Source organism: Narcine bancroftii, chromosome 7 (assembly GCF_036971445.1).
Source record: "Narcine bancroftii isolate sNarBan1 chromosome 7, sNarBan1.hap1, whole genome shotgun sequence".
NCBI lineage: Eukaryota > Metazoa > Chordata > Chondrichthyes > Torpediniformes > Narcinidae > Narcine > Narcine bancroftii.
In genome coordinates this window covers 90105715-90130213 of record NC_091475.1, presented here as the reverse complement: position 1 = coordinate 90130213, position 24499 = coordinate 90105715, and the positions used below count along the sequence as shown (strand labels likewise).

The following is a 24499-nucleotide window of genomic DNA, read 5'->3' as shown; positions in this document are numbered from 1 at the left end:
CAGCCCAGCGACAATTCGATATATTGGAAGAACTGAGGGAAGGCTTGTCACAGTCTGTTTCAGATTCGATACATTTGCAAAGATATTATGATTTTGCAAGGGAGAACTATTCTGACTGTTGAAGAGGAAACAGTTTTATGAAGCAGCTCTTGTGGCCAGCCATTTTTAAGGAATTCAGAGCAAAACATGCTCTGTGAATGATTGAATGACCTGTGCCAGGAGGGTCTTTTTTGGGAAGCAAAGTGCATAATTTTGATTGCGACTAACAGTGACAGTCACTTGGAAAGACTAATTCATTTTAAGTGTGACTAGCAGTGAAGCTAGTGGGAGAGACCAGTGCAGGGTCTTGGAAGCTTTGTGGAGGCCATCCAGTTCAATTCATGCCTACAAAAGGACCAGGAGTATTGTGACCACAGCTTGTGCAAAAACAAATTGTGAGTCTGTAGCAGCTACAACTCCAGTCTTCTCATCAGTTCAACATTAATTTTGGGCATCAGTTTTCAAAGGCCTACACTTCAGCACTGAATTTGAAAGACTCAGCTTTGAAGTAACTTTTTTAAGCTTGGACTGTAATGGTTTGGGTATATCGCACACACACACACACACACACACACACACACACACACACACACACACACACACACACACACACACACACACACACACACACACACACACACACACACACACACACACACACACAAAGTACGCCTACTCATAGCTGGGGATAGATTTAGTGTCAAGACTATAGCTTAAGAGAGAGAAATAAAATTAGTGGTTTAAAATTAAACTGTCTGGTTCATTGTCTATTACTGCTCGTTACACATGGTTTGTAATAACCTATTTTGGTTATTCATTTATCAATAATGCAACTAATGCAGTGTGCGTGTAGCTTATAATATGAGCGTGGGAAATAGGATTTACCTCCTCACTGACAAAAGACAAAGGAGGAAAAACCCAACACCCAACCCCAACCAACCAATTTTCCCTTGCAACCACTGCAACCATGTCTGCCCGTCCCGCATCGGACTTGTCAGCCATAAACGAGCCTGCAGCTGACGTGGACATTACCCCTCCATAAATCTTCGTCCGCAAAGCCAATCCAAAGAAGAAAGAGAAATATATATATATATATATATATATATATATTAATGATCATGGGAAAAATAGCGCTAACATTAGAATAATCTACATGAGCTTAATCTAAGTGTGGAAAATCTTTTATTAATCAAGTAGAGGTTTTAGATACTTGTTTTTATTGAGCTTGAAAAGTTATAAATTAATCTTTATATTCTTTGGAGTTTTTCTTTAACTATTAATGATATGGTATTATTTTAAATGCTTGCTGTCAGGATATTTTGATGATTTAACATGTCAGCTTATATTTGTTTTTTTTCAGATGATAGTGTGAAGGGAACAAAAATTTATTATGCATGCACTTGTATTGTGTTTATTTGATGCAAACATTTTAATTTTCACTTTGGTTATATTCTTTTATATGGTTTTTCATTGTCTGGGAAAAATGATTGATTACTTTTAAAAAAAAAGGAGCTATTCCAAGATTCTTCTGCAGAAGCATCAGGATTTAAATGTATTTTTGAGCTTGTGCTATGTTGCTTAGCATCTTTCAGTGCTGCGAGATGGGAGGAGGTGTATGGGTAGAAAGAGCAGAGTTTGCAAGGTTGCTTTGGCTTCATGGTTTATACAATTTGTGTTAGTGCATGAATTCAAGGTAACTGCTTGGAGAATGATGACAAACTATGCCGGATTGACTTCATAACATTAATTAAGACTCATGATTAATCTAACCAGACTTATTGCTTGGAACATTAATGGGTTGAATGATACAATTAAATGCAGAAGAGTGTTTACTCATGTCAGGCCTCTAATGGCAGAAATTGTTTTTCTTCAATAAACTCATATCAGGGGGATCCAAGATGATGATGAGGGGCTTGTCAGGTGATCTAAGAGCTCCCCCGAGGAAAGAGAAGATCGCCTAATGTAAAAGACCCCAAAAAAGAAGGGCAGCAACCAGAAACACAAATAGAAGGAAAAGTGAGAAGGAAAATAAAAATAAAAAAAATATGGGAAAAAGAATGCAGAACCAGGATGAAGGGGAAAACACTCACTGTGTGGTGGAGGTGGACACGCTGACCCTGGGCCTAATAAGACATCAATGTCAGCAGCAGCAACAGCAGAGCCCCAGAAATCCTCAATGGAAGGGAAAGAGAGGATGGCCTGATAAGGTGCCAGGGGAAGGCCATGATCGAGGTGGTGGGAGTGCTGTCAGGCACACAAGGTTTGAGGTCTGGGGAACCGAGATGCGGCAGAGTGGATAGCAATGCTAGTGGCACCAGAAGTGCTGTCAGCCACGGATGGTGCAGAGACCTGACGTCAGGGGAGAAGAGTCGAGGCGGAGTTGATGGCAATGCTGGAGGTGATGGGAATGCTGTCAGGCATGCAAGACTCAGGGGCCCAAGCTCGGGGGAGCCGAGTTGAAGTGGAATTAGTGGCGATACTAGCAGAGGTGGAGATAAGGACCCCACAGGCTGGAAGAAAAGGTGGAGTTGAAAACAAGGACTTACCTGGTAAGGCTACTTCAACCATTGGGCATGTAGAGGTCAGGTCTGAGGTGTCGGAGGGCGCTCGAAGCATCAAGCCTGGAGGACTAAAGGAGCAGTGTGGCCAGAGTGGAATTGATGGGAAAGTAACATGGAGGGGCAGCGTGGAGTTGGAAAGTGAAGTGGAGTAGGAGGAAGAAAATGGGACTAAAATAAAGACATTAAAGGGAGGTGAAAGACAGATAAAGGGGGCAGAGGGCCTGATCCCTTGTGCCAGAGAAATACTGGAGGTCATTGGCCAGATGAAAAAATAACTTTGAAGGCACTGGTGGCAGGGTTGGGGCAATCAAAGGAAGGTTGGATAACATGACAGAAAGTGTATCGGAAATGGAGGCGAGAATTGAGAAGGTGCAAGAAAGATTGAATAAGGGGGGAAAATGAAATGGATGTATGGGAAAGGGATGGGGTAAGGATGTGGGAGAAGATAGATACATTAGAATACATCAACAGGAGGAATAATGTGAAGATAGTGGGGGTGAAGGAAGATATGGAGGGTGGAGACACAGTGGAATTCTTGATAATAGTGGATCCCAGATATACTAAGGATGGTACAAACTGGAAGTAACCTGGAAATAGAATGGGCCCACTAGTCTCATGGCCAAACCAATGGCTATGCTCTATCCTGGTAAGGCTCCTTTGCTATCAGGATTGATAGAAGATTTTATGACCAGCAGAGGTGGATGCGAAGATGGGGGGGGGGGGGGGGGGCGGGGTGTGAAGGATCTGGTGGAATATGAGGGGGGAGTCTTTTATTTTACGTCAACATAAGCATGGTGCTGCTGAAGTGCAGGGTGGAATTTGACTTGGTCAAAAAGAGCCTTAAACAAAAAGGAATTAGTTTCCCCTCCATCACCTGGCAATACTGTAGCTAGGAAAGGCAGGAGGGGAAATAAAGTTTTTTTTTAAAGTTCCAAGGGAGGCAATGGACTTTGTAAGAACCCTGCCACCACTTTGGGAATAAAAATAAATGTAAGTAAAGGGGAAAGTGTGAATAAGGGGAAAGATGTACTATAATTATTGCAATTGAGATGATTATTAAATTATTTTAATTCATATTTTAAAAAAAATTACAAAAGTGCATTTTCCACAGGATCCAGAAGTGTAAATGAGTTTTAGAATATACAAATACTGAATTTCATTTGTGAAGGTTGTCTTGGTGGTAGCCCGTGGTTTTGTGGAAGACTGACTCCCAAGTAATACCACATGATGGAATATGGAAATCCAGAGTTGCATTCCCCTGGAGAACATTGCATCCAATCTAAGGAACAAATATAACACATTGGTTAAGGTGTGCCAACCATTCTTGAAATATATTAGAACTCAGATTGATTAGTCAACCCCCCCCCCCCCCCACCACCTCCTTTGAAATAGGAGTACTATAGCAATCCATCCCAGCAGGAAAATTAATGTGATCAAAGAAATGGGACATGGCACAGGCAACATGTTTCTTTCAGTTTTGTTTTGAGTTTTTTTTTTACTTTCTTTTTAATTTAATTTAATTGTATTGAAGCAATTTAATTGACTGTACTTTCAGTTGGTCAAGGGTGAGTGGTGGAGAGGTGGGGGAATATACACTCTATATGCTACATGAATTTCAAAAAAGATGATATGGTTTGTTTGAATTTCACGAGTCTATGAAAATGAAATTAAAATATTTTTAAAAAGAAACATATCAGAAATTGTAATAATGCCAGACATTTTCTAAATGGAAAGGATAATGTTTTCATTCTTCTTCTGATGCTAAGGTCAGGGGAATTTCTATTTTAATTAACCAGAATATCCCTGTTGTACACCTTAACATTTTATCAGAAAGATCATGTTGTCATGTTATTCTTACAGGAAAATTATATAATAAAATGATGGTTTTTGCTAATATATACACCTCTAACTGATTATTCTGAATTCTTTGAAAGAATTTTTTTCAGCTCTACCAGATTTAAGTTTTTACTCAGTTGTTTTTTTTTGGGGGGGGGAGATTTTAACTGTTGGCTAAATACTGTTCTGGATTGTTCATCCCCTCAATCTGCCACTTTCAGTAAATCTGTCTACGTAATTCATTCTTCTTTTTCACAAATTTTGATATTTCAGATGTTTGGGTTTTTTTGCCTCATAACAGTAGAGCGTATTCATTTTTCTTTAAGTGTTCCCTGTTCTTATTCTCGGATTGATTATTCTTTAATAGCTAATCAAATGATAGCTTCAACCAAATCTTGTGAATATCAAAGAATCAATACTATGCTCTTTTTATTTTGTCTTTGAATTTTTCTGACTCTCCTTCTATAAAGAGGCACTGGCATTTTAATTCTATCTTACTTTCAGAAAATGATTTTTTGAAATTTATGGATGACCAAATTATTTTTTTCTTTCACATATATATTCTTTTTCTACAGCTTCTAACTTAATTTCCGGGACACTATGAAAGCGTATCTTAGAGGACAAATTATTTTTTTTATACAGTTCATATAAACCAAGAAGACAAATAAAGAAAAATTAGATTTAATCAAACAGATTAAACAAATGGACTGATGTTATGAAAACCCTGAATTATCTAAAAAAGAGAGTTGAACTTAAGAATAAATTTGATCTTCTTTCCACTTAGTCCATTGAACAGCAACTTCTGGGGAGTCTAAGTAAATTTTACATTCATGGTGAAAAATCCGGAAAGCTTTTGGCCAACCAATTGAAAGGAATGGCTGCTAAGAGACAAATTACCAAGATTTGGATGGATGACAGTACAGATTATTCTAAAATTAATGATACCATGAGAGAATTTTGCTCCAGACTGTATACTTCTGAATCTAAAAGTGATCATTGCTTAATCGTGGACTTATTAGACTGCCTAACTTTTTCTACACTTTCTCAGAATAAGTGTACAAGTCTGGAGGCACCTATTTCCCAAGAGGAAATACTTTTTTGGATTTCTTCTTTACAATCAGGTAAATCTCTAGGAGCTGATGGATATCCTGATGAATTTTTTGAACCTTTTTTCTAAATTGCTTATGCCCCAACTATGCTCTGTGCTTAATGACTCATTTAAACAATGGAATCTTCCATCAACCTTTAACAAAGCTTATTCTGAAAAAGGGGAAGGATCCACTTGAATGTGCTTCTTATAGGCCTATTTCTTGACTTGATGTTGATATTGTTATGAGCCCAGAGGACCCCAAAACCCAGCAGCAGTAGATATTCACCAAGACTTAAACAAACAAAAGTTGCTTTTAATTATCTTTAAACATGAAAACAGAATCACACATTAACTTATCACAGTTCGGCGGGCAGCAACCTCCTTTGAAGAAGACCGCAGAGTCCACCTCACTGACAAAAGACAAAGGAGAAAAAACCCAACACCCAACCCCAACCAACCAATTTTCCCCTGCAACCGCTGCAACAGTGTCTGCCTGTCCCGCATCGGATTGTCAGCCACAAACGAGCCTGCAGCTGACGTGGACATTTACCCCTCCATAAATCCTCGTCTGTGAAGCCAAGCCAAAGAAGAAAAGAAGATTAACCCCTTTCTAATTCTAAGCACAAATGTATGTAATGTGTGTGTAAGTTCAGAAAAGTTCTTTGATTCACAGTCCAATCTCACTTCTCATTCCTCCAAGTTCACTGGTTGCAGGCAATTCTTATACTGTGCACAAAATTTAACATTTATGAAGTTCACCAGGCTTTGGTGCTAGAAAGGTAAATGGTTACTGCTCAGGAAGGTTCTTGTCGGTTTTCAAAGAGATTTGTTGTTCCTGGACACAAACCGATTCCTTTTAATCAGCCACATCAGTGTCTTGCCGAAGAAACTTGCCCCATCAGGGTTGTCCAGATGATAACCTCTTTCTTTCAGGTAATCACAGAGTTCCTTTTTGTTTCACTTATTTCAAGTAAAACATTAGGCAGCCAGACCTCTCCTCTTGTATGTACCACAAGGGCCTTCACCAGGCTGAAATAAGAATTCACAACCCGTCTTCAAAATGGGGTTTTTCCTCAAGCTTGCCAGCTTGTCCTGTTCATTGCAAACTAACAATGGCTGTATTGTGTATAAATTTCCCATTTTTAATTAGCAAAAATAGATTTGCTTTTATAATAAGGTTAACAGTCAATTTGACATCATAACATATTTAATAACTCATTAATATCTAGTCTCAGTAAAGACCTAAGTCCTCAACTGAGACATTGCACTGTTTATGCTAATCAACATATCCAGTAATTTACAAATATTGATTGTGAAATTCCAGTCCGTTGAAAGCACTTTTCCTGATTAGATCACATATTCTTCCTTCTTTCTCTCATCACTTCAATCATAGACTGCAGCAAAATCCTTTCTCTCCATCTCTCATCATCAAGTCATTTTTTTTTACACTTCTTCCTACAAACACTCATTGATATATCGCCTTTACTATGGCCAAAATGTCCAATGATGTTTCACAGTGGCATTATCAAACATAAAACTTGGACAGAGAAAGAAGATTTAAGATGGACAATAAATGATAAAGGCAAAGTAGAGAAGCAAAGAGGTTTAGGGACAGCAGCTGGATGCATGGAGCACTGGTAATCAGAGCTGGCGAATTTATGGATATGGATCACCTAGAGGAATATCAGCATTGTGTTTTTATATTTCACACTAGGGTTGACGTCCAACTTTAGTCCAGCACTCCCTTTCCTCTTTCACCCAGCATCATTCCCAACTATTTCTTTATCAGTATCTCTTCCTTTACTTGCTCTCCTTGAGATACCCCCTCAGTCACTTTGAGCAAATTCTTCACACACTTCCTTTACTGTTGTCCATTTTGATCCTCCATTCATCTTTTCCTGAATGTTCTTCACATTATACCTATAGTTTCCCGCCCTTAGCTCACGTGTTGTATGCTTTGTTCTGGCTGCGACAGATTTTATGGCCCTTACGTTGTTTCTTCTCTTCCATTGCACATGGGCAATCATTATTTTCTTTCTTTCTAAATAACATTCATTCCCTCCATATATCCCTCCTCTCAGTCATCTTATCAGGTATGACTGGGTTGTCATCCACTGCCCTGCCACCACTTCCACTTTACTCAGGGACAAGGTGTAGAAATAAGAATAGGCTATTTCATTTTTCTACCCTCTAGGGAGATCAGCATTAAGATGGCATTCCTCAATAAAATAAGAAAGCATCTATATCATTCACTTAATTCAGTTTTGAATTTACGTCTCACTATTCAATATCAGAAGGAGCTGCCATATTTCACAGCATCAAGCAACGATTCCACAACTTATTTTTAAATTAAGTGCCATTTTTTGCCAGATCTCTGTATTTCAACTGTTCATTAATTCTAATTGATTCACAAAGAATGTAGGAAGTTACAATGTGCTGTAGAATGGGAAGGTTGATCATAAGGATGTACATGCTGTGCAAGTACAATTTGGTGTGAAGCTGCAAACTACAGCCTCACAAGCTTTTGTGAAACATATGTTCTATTTCTGGTTCAAAATCTCCTATAATAAGCTTTATATAATCAGAATAAATTCTTTAATGTGGATGCCTGTAAATCTTTAGAATTCTCTTTCCCAAGATTTCAAGAAATTGAACCACTGAATATATTCAAGACTAAACTTGATAGATTAAGAGGGTCAAGAAATACATGAAATATAGTGTTTGAGTCGCACAGGACAGAAGGTAGAGTCATTAATTGGTGATGAAGTCTCATATCACAGGACACAGAGATCCATTGAATGCAAAGTTTGGGGAATGATCATTAAAATATTTGTAGGAGCATCTTGTAGGGAGTAGTCAGTCTCTCGGGTTTTGTGCCTCAGTGTTGTAGAGATTAGAATTATCGTGGGTACTTCTTGAAAAAGGAATTATACTTTTGAGAAAGTAGGAAATCGGAATCAAGGGTGACAGGGAATTGATAAAGAGAAGAAACTTGATTTGGGACAGATCAACCATGATCATATTGAATGGCAGGCCAGGCTTGAGAAAATGAATGGCCTATTCCCATTTCCACCTTCTTACATCCCAATTTTTGTCACAGAAAGAGGCTAGCAGCCTAAAATTGACTTTAGAATGAGTGTACATGATTTCCAAACATTGAATTTTCTTGCAAATCTGAAGAGTAAAGAAAGGAATATTCCCCTTTGAATACAATGCTGTTGAAAAATCCAATGGAGATTTATATTTAATGAACAAACACCAAGGGTTGAATATGTACCGATCAATTTTGAACTGTCTTCCTCAAAGTACAGTGAAAGTAGGGCCTTTGCAATTTTAAGTCAGATGTAGATAGAACCTTGAAAAGCAGGCCTTCAAACATTGGTGCTCTACTTTATAGTTTCAGCAACCCAGGTTCAATCCTCATTTGCACTGATGTCTTCTGTGGGTTTGCTCCAGATGCTCAAATTTCCCCTCACATGCCAAAGACATGCTGGAAGGCGAAATTGTTATTGTAAGCTTTCTCCTAGTTGGTTGGCACTTGAAAAAGGATAGGTTAAAAAGTACAGGTGAGTCTAGGGAAAGGGATTGATGGGATTATTTGAGAGCCAGCATGAAAAATGGCCTCTTTCTATATCATAAAGAATATATAAAGTAGCACGTTTGGTGTAATTAGCACACCATAGGATTGAAGAGTTAATGTTACAATCATATGAGCTATGATCTTATTGAATGGGAGCGAAAACTGGAGGGGCCTACACCTGTAACCCATGACTGAGACGAGTGGTTCTCAACCTTTTTCTTTCCACTCACATACCACTTTAAGTATTCCCTAAGCCATAGGTGGTCTGTGATTAGTAAGGGATTGCTTAAGGTGGTACATGGGTGGAAAGAAAAAGTTTGAAAACCATTATTTTAATCGTACGTAATTGACTTATTATGTGCACAGTTTCATAACTCCAAAGGAAATGGGCCAATGACAATCTTTCTCAAGCAAAATATTTCAGTAACAATTAGGTTCAGATCAATGATTCTCAACCTTCCCTTCCCACCCACTTAAACCATCCCTCACTAATCACAAAGCACTTAAGGCATAGGGATTACTTAAAGTGGTATGTGAGTGGAAAGAAAAAGGTTGAGAACCACTGACCAAGTCAGTCCAAATTTGTTTGAAACCAATTAACTCTGGCAGGACAGAGAACATTTTATTGTCCCCAAATGTCTAAAATTGTTCACACGATAGCTCAAATTCTCAGCAAATTTTCATTAACCAGTGTAATATTACACAGTTATTGTTCTATTGTTAATAAGTTTGCATTTCATTTATAGTTAATCCTAGTTGTGTTTCATTTATAGTTGATCCTGGCTGTTGCCTCTCCTCAGGTCACCTGACATCTCTTGCTCCAATCATCTTTCAGCTGCTGCTTCGTATCATTTAAAAATTCTAATTGCTGCTGTTCTATTAGCTTTATTTTCATATTATTTAGATTGTATACAGTAGAGAAGAATCACTTTAAATCCACTTATGTGGAATGTGTTGTCTGAGCTAAGCAGTTTTTATTTCTCATTTTTAGACTGTAACTACACAATTAATTTGTGTAAAGCTTGGAAAGCAGCCACCAGATTTTTCATTTTCACAACAACCAGCTAAATTTTATTTCTTATTTATCTTGTATCTCCTTGAACTAATGGACCTGGAGCTGCAATGTAGGGTCTTAATGTCTTTGAATAACAAATGTTTTCCTGTTTCTGCTCAAATTTTCCTATATTGAACACTGTACAATTTTAACAGATTCCTTTACTCAGGTAATTGCAAATCCTTTAAACCATCTGCCCCAATGGGCACAAGATGTATAAACATTGAATGTATTCAAGACGGAAATGGATAGATTTTTGCATTTGAAGAGAATTAAAACAACAAAAAAATGAGGATAGGGTGAGCATTATGATATTGACTGGTGTAGGAACCTTGCAGAACTATAAAATTCCTGCTTCAAATGTTCTTAGACAGACTTAGAATAGAAACAGAGGAGGTCATCACAGCAGCTGTGATCTAATTGATTGGTGAAACAGGTGAGAGGCTTATGGATCACTTCTGCTCTCTTAGGTCCATAACACAGGAGAAAGTGTAGTGTGAATGTTCCAAAGGTCTATCCAGCCTACACATAATATACTTGACAATTAGGTAGCATTTTTATTTTTGATTTTATGTCCGTCAGGTGAAGAGCATTATCTCTGTGAAATGTGCTCTTTTCTTTCAAAGAACATTTCAGTTGATCCCATTCTTTGCTCTTTCCTTATGATCCTGTCATTTTTTTTTCCTTCATCTATTTATTCCATTTCCTTTTGCAGGATAAAATTGAATCTTTAAATGATATACTTTCAGGCAATGGATTCCCTATCCTGATCCTAAAAATGCATTTAGTCTTGACATCTGATCCTTTTGCAATCACCATATATCTGTGCCCTCTCGTTATTGACACTTACATTAGTGGAACCAGATCATTTTTATTTCCTGTGCCTAACCTTTCATGATGTTATACATCCTCATCTTTTATTTGACTTCTTTGCTCTAAGAAACCAACTCACTTTTATATGTTAAGCTCATATCCATAACATCCTAAATTTCTCAAACTTTGGAGATAATCTTATTTCCAAACCAATTTAATTTCTTTTAGTTTTATATACATCTTTTAAAAAATAATACAACTGTTACTATGACAACAGTTCTATTTTTAAAATATTTTACTCTATCTTTCTTTTTGATCAGACAGCATTCCAACAAATCTTAGACCCTCCTTAGTATCATTATTTTTCTTCAGCCCTAAATCCAACTAATGACCTATTAAGGTTTGTTATGCACCCATCATTACTCATTTTGCTTTTGGACACAAAATATCTTACAACAGAACCAAAGGGAATTGCAACTTAAAACAGAATCAGCTGGCGGAATCTGTGGAAAGAAAAGTTGGATTATCTCAGCTTGATTCAGACAAAGCGTCACCAACCTGAATGCTATCTTTGCTCAGTTTCTCCCTCTACACATGTTCCAAGCCCATTGAGCAATTCCTGTATCTTGACTAAATTCGGTCAGGTTCACATCCACTGGAGGCGATTTTATTTTATGTGAGTCCTTCCATGTGATCCATGTTTCCCCCAAGGTGTTCCACTTCATTTTTTTCTGATGCTAGTTCTTTTCATCGTTTCATGTTTTTTAACTTCCTTTAGTCATTGAGATTATTATCTTAACCTAATCCAGGAACACTATTCAATTGGGATGTCAATCCCTTCCATGTCAACTCTGACGTAATGTGGTCCACACAATTATACCACAAGGTGTTGCTATCTTCTAGTCTTTGATTTTAATAGGGTTTTTTAATCCTTTCAGCACATTTCATAATATTCAACTTTTTCCAATCAAGTGTGGAGTGATACATTAGCTGAAAAGCTATATTAACCAAATCTACATTTACCCACTTCCTTTATATTTCTCCATCTTTGCAGTTGGGAGGGGGAGGAGGGGATATAAAATATAATTGTTGACATTTTTATATATTCATTTTTTTGAGTATAAATTTTGCTTTATTGTGGGAGCAGATATCAGTGGTTAGACACTGGATAACACTCTTCCCTCTTGATAAGGATATTATGGATTCAATGTGGTCTTCTGAGAATTCAACATTAACTTTTTGGCTGACCTGAGCAGTACAGGATTGAAGGTGGGCTAGATTACCTCATGTTTTGTCAGTGAGTCATACAGCAGAGAAACAGGCTATTCAACTCATTGACTCCACAGAGGTTATATATGCACCAATTTTATTCTGCATGTCCTGTACTCTCATCAACTGCTATCAGTTCTGCCACTCACCTCAGTACCTGAGACAATTTGAAGCAGACAATTAACCCACCAACCCACATATTTTGGGATGTGGGAGGCCACAAGTTCTCCACAGGGAGAATGTGCAACTCTACACAGAAGTCATTAGCCCTTTTCATACTGGCACCTTGTCCTAGTAATTGACGGCCAATCTACTGGTTAAAGGATCCAGAGTGAAAGCTCATTAATCAGCACTCAGATGTCAAATCATGCCAGGAATAGACTGCCTAGTATCATCCCCGGTGTCAACTGATGCCTGCGTGTCAATAGCCCAGTGTAAAAGGGATATCGGGTATCCTGGGTCAAATTAGTGACTTTACATGTGTGTGTTCAGATGAGCTACAGGGTGGGTCAACTTGATTGATTTAATTTGAAATATAAATTAAAATTATGGTTGCAAATTAGGGGGATAGGGAGGTGCAGGATCTGCTCTCACTGAGGTTAGAGGAGGCTGAATCATTCAAGTTAACAGAGACCATTAAGGATGGCCCATTTTACGAACAAATTGCAGCCAGACTCAGGGGCATAGAGTTCTTCAGGAATAAGTCCCTACAAGACCCTACAGAGGAAGTGTCTGCAGGTTAGGGATCACAATGAGAGGAGTGGGATGGAGCGGCTGGATTGGCTGTATTATGACTAGGCCTATAAATATCTGAGGCACCAGCAAGTCAGCAGAGACCCTGTCTCTGCTAGCCAACATGGACCCAGTGAGAAAGCCCCTGTGCACTCACCTGAATCCAGTTTGCGATCACAGGAGGAGAAGGAGTACGAGGAGGATATGAACACCCACTAGATCCCCCATCCAATCCTGGTCCCTCATCTGCCTCATATGCCTTATCTCCCTCTGATAACTCATCCACTCCCACTGCTGCATCCACCCCCACTACCTACTGGTACCCCAGCTGGCCAAAGGACATCAACTACCTTGAAGAGCGGAAGTGGCCCCAGCACCTCATCTGCTATTGTGCCAGATTCAGGTAGGAACTGCTATTTTATCTGTCTAATTTGTCTACTGTGTCTTGTGCCATCTTGCTAATCTCCTTTGTGCTGCAGTACTATGCAGTATCCAAAGGGAAAAAGAAGAGGGGGATGTCCTCGAAGATGCAGGAGCTGTCGGCTGAGATTTGTGCATCTCCAGGAGATGCAGACCCAGATGGGCATGAGGAAAGACCTCGCCCCATCAATTGGAATTCTTGTGTGCTGTCTGCCTCCCTCCTCCGCCCTTCAGCCTTGGGCCTCCACCGGCCAGTCTCCTTCCTCCTCCTGCCCTCAGCCTGGTCCATCTTCCCTGCAACTGCATTCCTCCTCCCTTCACCATCAGCCTTCCTCCTTCCACACTCCTCTCTCCACCATTAGCCTTTCTCATTCAGTTCTCCTCTCTCCCACCATCTACCCCTTCCTATCTTTCAGTCTTCTCCTTCTTCCCACCACTGTCTCCCCATCCCTAAGGTAACCCCCTTTACGATCCCACCTCTACAATCCCCTCAGCATCTGCACAATCATTATGGAGCAGTGGCAAGTTGTCTGCAGATGACACTTTCAATCCCCCTTTCACCACCTCTTACTTGCAGATATTAGAAGAAGAGGAGGCCTGAGAGTGTCAAGTGACTACCATATACATAGTTTTGGACAATACACTGAATTTTATTTGAATAGTTTGAGGTTTTACCATTTGTACATGGCTTTATTCTTCAGATATTAGCTATTAAAAAAGTTATTATGGTGTTAAACATGCCTTTACAATGTTCACTCCAATACGTTTAAAATCATTAGATGTACTTCTTTGGATGTGCAATAAACATTTTGTTGACATTTCAGTGATACATCTCAGTTGTCTGCCTCAGGCCCACTCAAAACAGACATGATATCCTCGCATATAGCCATGTGACCCCGGCCTATTGCACCCCGATAAGGAATCCTATCTGGCAGAGGTAGAACTGCCTCCTCGATTATCCACTCTTCCAGGAAGTGCTCCTTGTTAATTTCACATGATTATGCAGGCCACAATAGGCAGCGACAACGTCAGTCACAAAAGCGGTACTAATATCCAGACACCGCCAGCGACCTTTGAGTCGTCCAAAACCATTCGTGCGGAGCTCAACTCATGGTTGAATTTGCATTTGAGGTGATTGACAATGTGTTGTGTGAACCCCTTCATCAGCCAATGCCTGATCAAATGTGCAAGGATTTCCACTCCGTCAATAATCTTGGATACCTGTGAACAAAGCAATCCAGAGGTATCAGTTTCTCATAGATCCAGGCAGCACAAACATGACTGGCACACAAATCAACAGTCCCACCTGACCCAACAAGTCATCCCATTCCTATGCCTATACATATATGTACATAAGCAAACATATGGCTATATGTTAACACATATGAACTTATATATAATGCCTACACACTTATATTCACATTTCAAACTCAACTGAAAGCCTATTGTTCATGCTTGAGACCCTCTCATGCACATGTTGCAAGCATCACCATACCATGTAGCATATTCACTTACTTCATGGGGGAATAGATAACCTCCTGCATCCTCAGCCTCTCTGTAAATGGAAGAATTCAGCAGAACTTGAGCATCATGGGTGCAACCAGGCCAACCCACATAAACATCTGTGAAGCTGGGAACACAAAAACACAAAGCTCTTACTGACATATGGAAAACATTAATAAGTGAAGACAAACACTTGTAACTCAGGCATGATCCTTACTGTCAGCTGTGGTCAACAACAGTTTGAAGAATAATGGAGTGCCACCCTTTTCGATTGTAGTAGTCTTATAGGTCTTCGTGTGGGGCAATGATGGGAATATGTGTGCCATTGATGGCACCATCACACATTGAATAGCCACCCCTTTTCGAAAATAGGCCAATTGCCTGCTGGAGATGATCTCCACTCATCAGGTGAATGAATCATTTCATGGGGGTCTGCTTCAGCATGATGGTCACTTGGCACACCACTATACAGACAGTGGAGTCACCCACAAGGGGTGGCATACCACCACAAAGCCATTGCAAGTCTGATCTGAGGCTCCACAGGTTTTCAGCAGTTGGTGCTCTTACAACTCAGCTCTGGCTTGAGCATCCCTACAATAAATTCAAAAGTACTCCGAGTCATTCTAACATTCTCACACCACTGTTGATTATCGTATTTCTTGACTTCAACCCAGAACACGGGCCCATGTAGCCACCCCTCCTCCACATTCTTCAGTTATTATACAAAATACCGCAAAATAAGCAGGTATCTTCTCCAGCGGCTATTCAGCCCAGCCTTACACTCCAAGGTTATCTGCAATGTATTAATGAAATTATTCAACCTATGAGCTGGTGGACACTCACCAGTAGGTTCCATTACTGTTTGCACAAGCTTGCATAAAAGGATGTTGATCAGACCTGTCTATTTGGTGATAGAATCACACAATTTTAGAACAGTCCAAGTGATCAAACTGATGTCCGCCATTGTACAAAAGATGATGATGTCACTTCCAACTAGTGTATGTTACATAATTCGGGACATCTCCAGAGGAGGATAGAATCCCCATCCCCGGGAATGTCTTGCAATAAATGTGAAAGGGCACAGAGGACCAGTAAACAGTGGTCTAGTGTGAAAGGCACAACTGGCTTCCTTAACCAGTTCACTGAATGGCCAGTGTGAAAAGGACTAGTACTGAAGGTCAGATGAAACCCAGGATACAGGAGATCTAAAGCAAAAGCTTTACTAGCTACTGCAATGTGCCACCCACCATGTTCTTTCGATTTCATATTGAACAGAGGTTCATTTTGGACCCATAAATCTTATGGTATTGTTCAAAGAAGGCCAGAGCATTTGCCCAATATTTAGTCCACTATTAACATCATCAGAAAAAAAATGGCCATTATCACATTCCAATTAGTTGAAGCTTGTTGTTAACAAACTAACCTTCATGATATCTACTTAACAACAAAGACTACGTCTAACAGTACTTCACTGGCTGTAAACAACTTTAGGTTGGTCAGGAATGGTGCTTGATAAGTGTAATTCTTTTCTTCCTTAGCATCATAAATTGAAAGCTATACCAAGGATATTTTGCCAAGAGTTTCAATGCCAGAGACTATAACATGATTCTCTTAGGTATTTACTCACACTCCACTGAAAATGAGAAGAAAATAAAACACATTTGCAAATAGTACGCCTAGATTAGGTCCTGGAAATCCTTGGTGCTGACCAGGTATGTTCCAGGATGATGTGGGAAGCAAGTGCTAGGAACCTAGCAGAGATCGCAACAGGTGAGGTGGCCAGAAGACTGAAGAAAGTCTAAAGTTCCATTTTAATTTAGAAAGAACAGCAGAGATAGGCCCAGAATCAATAGGTCAGTGAGCCTTCCAAGAGTGTTGGGAATATTATTGAAAGGGATCTGAAGGGCAGGTTTTATACTGTACATGGAAAAGGAAGGGCTGATCAGGAATAGATACATAGAAACATAGAAACATAGAAGATAGAAGCAGGAGTAGGTCATTCGACCCTTCGAGCCTGCTCCGCCATTCAACGAGATCATGGCTGATCTTAAAGTTCATTACCCCGTCCCCAACTTCTCTCCGTAACCTTTAATACCCTTATACTGAAGAAATACATCTAATTCCCTCTTAAATATATTTAATGAACCTGCCTCCACTGTCCTCTGTGGCAATGAATTCCACAGATTCACCACCATCTGGGTATAGAAATTCCTCCTCATTTCGGTCCTAAATGGTTTGCCTATTATCCTCAAACTATGGCCCCGGGTTTTGGATTTTCCCATCATTGGAAACATCCCATCTTCATCCATTCTGTCCAGTCCTGCCAGAATTTTATATGTCTCTATGAGATCCCCTCTCAATCTTCTAAACTCCAGGGAGTACAATACCAATTTGCGCAATCTTTCCTCATAAGTCATTCCTGCCATTCCAGATATCAGCCTGGTGAATCGCCTCTGCACTCCCTCCATTGCAAGAACATCCTTCCTTAGATAAGATGACCAAAACTGCACACAATACTCCAGTTGTGGTCTCACCAAGGCCCTGTACAGCTGCAGTAAAGTATCCTTGTTCTTATACTCAAACCCTCTTGATATGAAGGCCAACATACCATTTGCCTTTTTAACCGCCTGCTGTACCTGCATGCTCGCCTTCAGAGACTGATGTACAAATACCCCTAGGTCTCTCTGCACTTCCCCATCTCTTAATCTATTGCCATTCAAATAGTAATCTGCCCTCCGGTTTGTATTACCAAAGTGGATAACCTCACATTTATCCACATTGTAGTGCATTTGCCATGTATCTGCCCAGTCCCCCAATTTATCCAAATCACACTGGAGCTTCCTGACCCCCTCTTCCGTGCACACAACCCCCCCTAGCTTAGTGTCATCTGCAAATTTGGAGATATTACATCCAATCCCCTCATCCAGATCATTAATGTAAATTGTGAACAGCTGGGGTCCCAGTACAGATCCCTGTGGTACCCCACTGGTCACCGCCTGCCACTCAGAAAACGAGCCATTTATCCCAACTCTCTGTCTTCTACCTGCCAGCCAGTTCTCAATCCACATCAATACTTTACCCCCAATCCCATGAGCCTTGATTTTGGAAGCCAGTCGTTTATGCGGGACCTTATCGAAGGCCTTTTGGAAGTCCAGGTACACCACATCCACTGGCTCTCCCCCATCTATTTTACCTGTCACCATCTCAAAGAATTCCAATAGATTTATCAAGCACGATTCTGGAGGAACAGAACCTTGCATTCTGCCTGGGTACCAAACAACTCAATAGGTTGAATATTGAATTTTCCAAATGCTCTTTTCTCTCTTCTTCTGATTTCTCCACCCCCCCCCTATTCTCCCCCTCTTTGGTACATCTCCATATCACTTGCACACGACATCTTATGGACCTTTTATCCCCCTCTACTAATTGGCTCCATCTGCCCACATTCCTTCTCTTATCTAGGTCCATTTACCACCTTCCTTACTTATCAGACCTGACATCTCTGCCATGTCTGGTTCAACTTACTCTCTCCTTACTTTTCTCTATTGATCAACAACCGCTCACTGTCTCCTGACTCCACCCCTATCTCCCCAGCTGGCTTAGGCAACCTACCATCTCCTTCCTCCAGCCACAGCCTCACCCCTTCCCTACATGTCTTCCATCTCCTCTCTCCACTCTTAGACCCGATGTAGGGGCTCAACCTGAAATGGCGACAATCCCTTTATCTCCATAGATGCTACCTGACCAGCAGAAGTTTTTTTTTTGTTTGTTTGTTTATTATTCCAGCCTTCGTGCTCTTGTTTGCCTTGTACAATTATTTTTTTAAAAAAGGAGCAAAAATTACCAAAAGAGCAAGATAAAACAATCTGGCTAACAACAGTTCTGCTTACTTTCTATTTTACTTTTAAGGGTGGAGGACAGTGCACCTGAAGGATAGGCAGTGTTGGGAGTGATGGATTGGAAGGCACATGGAGATCACCAGCTGCACCTGAAAGAAGAAATTCAACTGAATTTGGCAGTCCTATCAGAGGCATTAATTATTTAAAATATTTCATATTCCCCACATTTCCTTTACAACATTAAAGAAAGCAAAATCATTCTGAAGACTGGTGAGCATTTGGGAGTTGCATTTATGGATATGCAAATGTAAAGGTTTTCATGGTAATACACCAAAGTGCCGAAGAAACTCAGCAGGAAGCAGAACATCTCCAGGAAGTACATGGTGACCAACGTTTCAGGCCTAAGTTCTTCATCAAGGTATGAGCAAAAAGCAGGCAGGTGCCTGAATAAAAAAGTGGGGAAAGGAGAGGAAGAGGAAGGGGAGGGGGTGGAGGGGAAGATGTACCATCTAAGAGGTAAGAGGTCATAGGTGGATATGGGTGGGAAGGTAGAAGAGAAAAAAAAACTGAGAGGCAACAAGGGGAGGGGGTATCTCTCTCTGAATAGAGAGGGAAGTACCTTGATAAACATGACAATAAACAATTCAATTGAAATTTGCCCACCAAGACTCTCAAAACGCACTCAAAATATGCATCCCAATATTTATAGCCCTGAAACTGCTTCTTGTGTCACATGTCCACCCTGATTCTCCTGCCACTTGCCAATGAAAGAGGCAAGTTTACAGTTGCCAATTAGCCAACCAGCTCCAAGGATGTGGACAGAATCCATTGTAGCAAGAGGGACAAACCCACACTGTGACAGGAAGTATGAGTAAATCCTGCATACGACCCACATGACCTGAAGCTTGAACCAAGCAGTTTTAATAGTAAAACCCCAACCGACACTCAATAGCACAGACATGGAAGCAGATCATTCATCTAATTAGGTGGATGAACATTGAACAAAAGGAGACTGAATAGATTGTTATTTAATTAAATAAATCATTACCACAGGTGCACTAACATACAAAATCAGAAAATCTTGTGTTTAACCTTTTGACACATTGTAAAATATTCTCTTTACAAAATTTCCATTCAAAATTAATTAAAGTACGATGTCGAAGATAACTCCACCTAATTCTACCCCTTTCCAAGGAAAAAAACATACAAAATTACATCAATGGTTTAATTATGTTTAGCCAAAAGCAAGCATAACAGCTACAAAACCAATCAATGTTTGAACAATGGTTTGAGAAACAACTTTGATGTTTAATCTTAGTTTTAATTGAATAACATCAAAACAAGGAAAGCAAAAGACATGTGGAAAACAAGATTAAAAGAATAATTGCATCTGACAACAATGTCCTTTTAATGTATCTGCGTATTCATTGAAATTGCTGACAAAATTATTCAGATTTTAATTTTATAACTGCTCATTATTGACCAAGTGAATTATCTTGAATTTCATTGTCACAAAAGTAAATGTGGGGTTTCGATCAGCTACCTATTAAATGCCTGACAACATTCCTCCCTTCTTTCTCTGTTATGGCAAATTAGTTTTCCATGTTGTGCCAGAGAAAATAGAGAAACCAAAGTAATTAAATTTGTTCAAATAATTTTAATGTTTCATTTAGTTAAATGACATATTTATAGTCTGATGTCTGTTTTTGGTGAAGCAATTTTTTGTTAAATTGTATTAATACAGCAAGCACATTTTAATTTGAACAGGTGTTCAAGCTTATGTGTGTAATTTTCACAAACAAATATTACACAGTGGAAAGGAAAATAAAACTAATTTAGTTATGACCACACTTACCGTCGAAGTGTACAATAATTAAGACAGATATTGGAAAAGGCAGATGGAGAAGTTACACTCTATCAGATGGTATCATTTACAACTGAAATCCTGGTGTTTATCGAATGGGTGCCAATCTATCATGAAATGCTTTGGATAAAACTTGCTTTCAATTAAGCTTCCTTTGTTCTGTTTCTTTTAACTTCTTCAATGTGCATGGTTGTATTGTAACTCAAAATAGAACACTACAGCACAGTACAGGCCCTTCAGACCTCGATGTTGTGCTGACCCAAATCTTTCTTTAAAAAAAGTACTAAACCCTCCCCACCCCATAACCCTCTATTTTTCTTTCATCCATGAGTCGAAGAGTCTCTTAAATGACCCTAGTGTTTCAGTCTCCACCACTACCCCTGGCAAGGCATTCCAGGCACCCACAACTCTCTGTGTAAAAAAACTTGCCCCTGATGTCTCCCCTGAACTTCCTTCCTTTCACTTTGTACAGATGTCCTCTGGTGTTTGCTATTCCTGTTCTGGGAAACAGGTGTTGGCTGTCGACCCTATCTATGCCTCTCATAACCTTGTAGACCACTATCAAGTTTCCTCTCATCCTTCTAAGGTCCAAAGAGAAAAGTCCCAGTTCTTCTAACCTTGCCTCTTAAGACCTATTTTCCAATCCAGGCAATATAATGAGATTCTCCAGTAGCTTTGCCTTCATCCAGTCTTGCCTCCATCTGACAATGTCATAATATATTTAACCCCTTCAGTCCACTGTGCATTTACTAATTTTCTACATTGCTTTGTGTAATTTTGGCCCATCAGCTCTATACTGGATGTCAAATAATTTCAATACTCCACCAATGCATTTTCTCGTATTATTGTCTTCAGATTATACCACTCATCAACATACTTGGAGCAGTAGACACTGGTGAATTAACCCAACAATCTGCAGGTCTTTGGGATGTGAAGGGTAAACACAGCATCCAGAGGAAATCCATGCAGACTCCACACACGCATCACCAGAAGTCAGGACCAAACCTGTGTTTTGCTGGAGTTGCAAGTGTTTATTTTCACACAGTGATTGGTGAGTGCCTGGAATGCTTTGCTGAACTGGTTCTGGAGCCTAATACAATAGGGAGATCCAAAATACTTTTGGATAGGCATATTGAACAGATCAATTAAAACACAAGGAGAGAGAGTTATGAACAGATCAGGGAGAAGAGATGAAAAAGGAGTGCTTTCGGGACTCAGCGCTTTAGCAGACCATTCAAATTATGATTCATTAGCAGAAACAAATGAATTTTAGAGCAGGGATAAGTGTACTGACTACTATTGGAGTGGCTAGTGTGTGACTAGCCCAGTGTAGGTAGTGGGGATGGTAGCTATGGGAGTGATAGTCTCTAATTGTAGGATGTGGGAAATCTGCCACAGCACAAGTGTCCCCGATGACTACAACTGCAAGAAGTACATCCAACTGCAGCTCCTTACAGATCATGGAGATGCATGAACATAGGATAATTTTGGAGGTAAAGGGGCTGATAGATAGTCATAGGTAACTGGGTGACAGTTAGGAGAGACAAGGGGAATTGGCAGTCAGCATAAAGCAGTCATGTGGCCATTTCCCACTACAATAAATATGCTGTTTTAGGTCCAAGAAAAGTGCAGAGAACAAAACAAAGGACTCTACATCACCTTTGTTGACCTCACCAAAGCCTTCGACACCGTGAGCAGGAAAGGGCTTTGGCAAATACTAGAGCGCCTCGGATGTCCCCCAAAGTTCCTCAACATGATTATCCAACTGCACGAAAACCAACAAGGTCGGGTCAGATACAGCAATGAGCTCTCTGAACCCTTCTCCATTAACAATGGCGTGAAGCAAGGCTGTGTTCTCGCACCAACCCTCTTTTCAATCTTCTTCAGCATGATGCTGAACCAAGCCATGAAAGACCCCAACAATGAAGACGCTGTTTACATCCGGTACCGCACGGATGGCAGTCTCTTCAATCTGAGGCGCCTGCAAGCTCACACCAAGACAAAAGAGAAACTTGTCCGTGAACTACTCTTTGCAGATGATGCCGCTTTAGTTGCCCATTCAGAGCCAGCTCTTCAGCGCTTGACGTCCTGCTTTGCGGAAACTGCCAAAATGTTTGGCCTGGAAGTCAGCCTGAAGAAAACTGAGGTCCTCCATCAGCCAGCTCCCCACCATGACTACCAGCCCCCCCACATCTCCATCGGGCACACAAAACTCAAAATGGTCAACCAGTTTACCTATCTTGGCTGCACCATTTCATCAGATGCAAGGATCGACAATGAGATAGACAACAGACTTGCCAAGGCAAATAGCGCCTTTGGAAGACTACACAAAAGAGTCTGGAAAAACAACCAACTGAAAAACCTCACAAAGATAAGCGTATACAGAGCCGTTGTCATACCCACACTCCTGTTCGGCTCCGAATCATGGGTCCTCTACCGGCACCACCTACGGCTCCTAGAACGCTTCCACCAGCGTTGTCTCCGCTCCATCCTCAACATTCATTGGAGCGCTTACATCCCTAACGTCGAAGTACTCGAGATGGCAGAGGTCGACAGCATCGAGTCCACGCTGCTGAAGATCCAGCTGCGCTGGATGGGTCACGTCTCCAGAATGGAGGACCATCGCCTTCCCAAGATCGTATTATATGGCGAGCTCTCCACTGGCCACCGTGACAGAGGTGCACCAAAGAAAAGGTACAAGGACTGCCTAAAGAAATCTCTTGGTGCCTGCCACATTGACCACCGCCAGTGGGCTGATAACGCCTCAAACCGTGCATCTTGGCGCCTCACAGTTTGGCGGGCAGCAACCTCCTTTGAAGAAGACCGCAGAGCCCACCTCACTGACAAAAGGCTAAGGAGGAAAAACCCAACACCCAACCCCAACCAACCAATTTTCCCTTGCAACCGCTGCAATCGTGTCTGCCTGTCCCGCATCGGACTTGTGAGCCACAAACGAGCCTGCAGCTGACGTGGACTTTTTTACTCCCTCCATAAATCTTCGTCCGCGAAGCCAAGCCAAAGAAATATGCTGTTTTAGGTACTGTTGGGGAAAGAAACAGTCCACCAAGGACAAATTGTAGTGTTCAGATCTCTGGTACAGATTCTGACCCTTCGTCTCAGAAGGAAAGTGAGAAGAGGAAATTGGGGATTTGATAGTTAAGGGAACTGATAGGAGATTCTGTGAGCAAGAATGAGACTCCCACATGGTATATTGCCTCCCATATGCCAGGGTCACGGTCATCTCAGATCATAGCATTCTCGAATGGGAGAGTGAGCAGGCATGCGTTGGTACCAATGAAAAGGGATAAGGTCCTAAAAATGAATATAGGGAGTTCGAGAAAGAAGCTAAAAAGCAGGTGGTAATCTTTGGAATACGGTCTGTGCCATGCAACAGTGCGGGCAGGAATAAGAAGTTGTGGCAGACAAATGCGTGGGATGAAGAGTTAGCGCAGGGGGACGGGGTTCAGATTTGTGGATAATTTGTATCTCTTCTGGGGGAAGGTAAAACCTATGCAAAGAGAATGGGCTGCAACTGAACGGGAAGGGGGCATATATCTTGGTGGGCAGGTTTGATAGAGCTGTTGGGAAGGGTTTAAACTAGTTTGGCAGGGGTAATGGGAACCAGAGTAAGAGAGTGGTGAGTAGGGCAGAAGATACACAAGTACATGGACTGTGTAGCAAGATTGTGAGGAAGCAGTCCATAGGGAAAAATTGCAGGTGCAAGATTTAGGATTTAACCTGAGGTTGAAAAGGGTGATGAATACAGCATTGAAAGTTTTTTTTAATTTAAATGCCTGCAGTATATTAAAAAAAATGGCAGATTCGGGGAGGCAGGGACAGAAGAAACGGTTCTCCTCCACAGGGTCCAACCACCCACTTCAATTGCTGGCGGCTCCATA

At 40.6% G+C, this 24499-nt stretch overlaps 1 long non-coding RNA gene across 1 annotated transcript; it reads right to left on the bottom strand.

Moving 5' to 3' along the window:
- Nucleotides 1-14043: 14043 nt before the first annotated feature.
- On the bottom strand, nucleotides 14044-18876 carry LOC138739904 (uncharacterized). The gene is made up of 3 exons (XR_011342540.1): nucleotides 18788-18876; nucleotides 14910-15024; nucleotides 14044-14615 (listed from the first exon to the last, which is right to left on the bottom strand). It is a non-coding gene; the product is annotated as an uncharacterized lncRNA (long non-coding RNA).
- Between the last annotated feature and the right edge of the window lie 5623 nt (nucleotides 18877-24499).